Source organism: Oryzias melastigma, linkage group LG12 (genome assembly GCF_002922805.2).
Source record: "Oryzias melastigma strain HK-1 linkage group LG12, ASM292280v2, whole genome shotgun sequence".
Taxonomy (NCBI): domain Eukaryota; kingdom Metazoa; phylum Chordata; class Actinopteri; order Beloniformes; family Adrianichthyidae; genus Oryzias; species Oryzias melastigma.
In genome coordinates, this window is record NC_050523.1 from 9,549,149 (window position 1) to 9,551,944 (window position 2,796).

The window sequence follows — 2,796 nt, forward strand, 5'->3', positions numbered from 1 at the left end:
TTTGCATGTGAACGGGCTCAATTATACCAGCCAGCGCGAATTAGCCTTATCTATGTAGTAAACATAAATGTTTCTGTTCAGCATCAATAAAGCTTTGAATTCAAAAACAGTTTCTTCAAAATTATTTATGCAAGAGTTTCATTCCTTTTTGGCCTTGTTTTGATCATTGACAGTATATGAGAACTGGACCATATGAAATACATTGCTAACAGGTCCAACCATTGACTGTATAGGACAGAATTGGATTTAGTCCGTGTGATGTCACCCATAGAAAATGCCTTACTTCCTGTTCCAATGAAATTAATTTCATTCAGTCGCCATTTTTCCACAAAACGGCGCATACTTCCTTTTTAAAATGTTAACTAACTAACATCAATTAAGAGCCATGCTGGACACTAGGGTCTGGTTTAGCTTAGGAGAGCTCAGGCGGTTTATACCCAGCCAAGGCGTCTCCTGTAGGAGGTGGTGTGTCTGGGTGAAGGGATTCCCGCTCCTCTGAAGTCTGGCAGTTGGTATCTGGTTACTCCTGTAGGTCTGCAGTGATTACCCTCCACACAAATTCCACAGCCCCAATCCACTCCAATCCACACAGGAACCTTACAAAGTCTGCATCACGAACAGAGCAAATACACACAGAGACCATCAAACCCAGTACAAGTTAATTAAACCAGCTTGTAACTTTGAGCATTTTATCCTGCCAAAAGCTTTTTTCTCGGTTCAAACCGAGCCATTTAACCACCCTCAAAACCTCTATTAATTAAACTATCCCCCCACTTTCAAAAGTTTTAATAACTTTAACAGGGTGTGAGGTTTTTGTTGCCGCTGTGGTGTTAACTTGGCTGTAAAACTCCAAAAACGCTGTAACTTAGAGGCAAGCGCTTGTCACCTCACACCAAACTGCAATGAGAGTAGCGGTCATGGTGGGTGGGGGGGTTCAGCCTCGTCCGTTGGCTCCTGCTGGAAGGAATGCTGTCAAACACCAGCAGCTGAGAGGACCGGAGGACCGGGTGTAGCACAGTTTCCTGTCATACAGAGGACATTTGATCACCTTAACAATTGACTAAAGACGTGGGATAAAGCAGCACACGGTTCAAACTATGCTTGGCCTAAAAATCCTGATAAGCTCCATGACAAACTGTTCTTCTATTTGTATTATTGTGATGCACATTTATTGCAAACATGTGCTTTCGATCAAGGAGCTACTGGGGTCAACCGTGGCCAAAGTCTTTTGAGTTCATGCTGTCGTTGGTATATTAAAGGCTGTTTGCTGTTTAACCTGTCCAAACTCTCTAACAGAATGTTTGTAAAGTTTTAATAGTTATGTATATAATATGTACACCATAAAAATAACTAAAGGTAACCTAAAAAAGACAAGAACACTGAATTTGATGTACAAAGCAACTTAGGCAAGACATACAAGTGTAAACTTGAGCATAAATGTTTAAACACTTTTTCACTTCTGTGACCAGAAAATATTTCTTACAACGGAGTATTAGGGCCACAAAAAAAAAATACATGTTACAAGTAATAAAGTTGTTAATTTACAAGAAAAAAAAATTTGTAAATTTAAGAGGTTGAGACCTAAAAGAACAAAAAAGTAAAATTACTAGATTAAAGTCGTAAAGTCCAGGAAGTGAACGCCATGCGCAGCAGCAGACCGGCTTCTTGTAGAACTCAATTTGGTCACACTGACTTGGATTTGAACAAGTAGGTTGACTATTTATTGATAATCCTTCAAAGAGGTCCAGTTTTTGGCATGTTTTTCTCAATGTTCTTATTTCAAAAAGCTCAGAATTTCTTTTTTTTTAACCTATCCAGAAACAACGCTTCATGATATGCTCCATGTGTTTCATCTTTGGGCACGGCTCAGATAAACTGAAAGTTTTGGTGTTTTTTCTCATTAATTTATTGCTTTTTGTTGCTAATTTATTACATTTTTTCTTGTAAATTTATGTTTTTTTTTCTTGTAGATATATGTTTTTTTTCTTGTGAATATATGTCTTTTTTTGTTGTGAATATATGTCTTTTTTTCTTGTAGATATATGTCTTTTTTCTCTTAAATGTATGTCTTTTTTCTTGTAGAATAGGTACATTTATGAGAAAAAAGCAATAAATATAGGCTATGACTTTAAAAGTTACAAATATACTTGTTCTTTTTTATAAATTCATCACAGTTTTTTTATTATTATCATTACAAACAAAAGGTAGATTATTTTTTGGATTGTCAACTAACTGTAAATTCCCATCAACTTGTTATTCTCTTGTAATTGTTTAGTTCTACACAGCTAAAAGTTTGGTGACGTCTCATTTGTCAAAAAGATTAACCTTGGGCTTTTATAATTAATTATTTCAACCGATTTTCTGCTGACCTCTTTGATGACCAATATTGAGTTTTAGACACATACGCCTGTACAAGGGGTTGTGTAAAGGTGATGGAGGTTATTGGGTTGTCTTGGCTTGTGAAGGGTTATAGAGAGGAGTGGTATGAGCAAAGCTGCGTCTTGCAGTTGAGGTGCGTATGGTCACCTTAAAGGACATCATGAAACTGCAATGTACGATTCTTATGTGTGTAATTAGTGTATTGTGAAGTATCTGTATGGTAAATGCTAGTTGCACACACTTAAAACATACAGGGGGTGTTGCCGTCCTGTGTCCTAATGCCACTAGTCGTGAGTAAGGTGCGCTCACTAGCTCCTCACTGACTGTACGACTTCAACACAAATTCCCTGATTGTCTAATTTCCTCATTTCTAACACTAAGGGTGCAGTTAAGGGGCTAAGAAAGGGGCAAGTAATT

The 2,796-nt window shown here is 37.4% G+C and overlaps 1 long non-coding RNA gene across 1 annotated transcript in view; it reads right to left on the minus strand.

Moving 5' to 3' along the window:
* Positions 1-283: 283 nt before the first annotated feature.
* The window catches only part of LOC112163089, a 10,188-nt gene continuing 7,675 nt past the window's right edge, over positions 284-2,796 (minus strand). The window contains exons 2-3 of the long non-coding RNA XR_002922225.2: positions 887-1,022; positions 284-606 (exon numbers count right to left, since the gene is read on the minus strand). This is a non-coding gene — a long non-coding RNA (uncharacterized LOC112163089). The remainder of the gene's footprint in view (positions 607-886; positions 1,023-2,796) is intronic.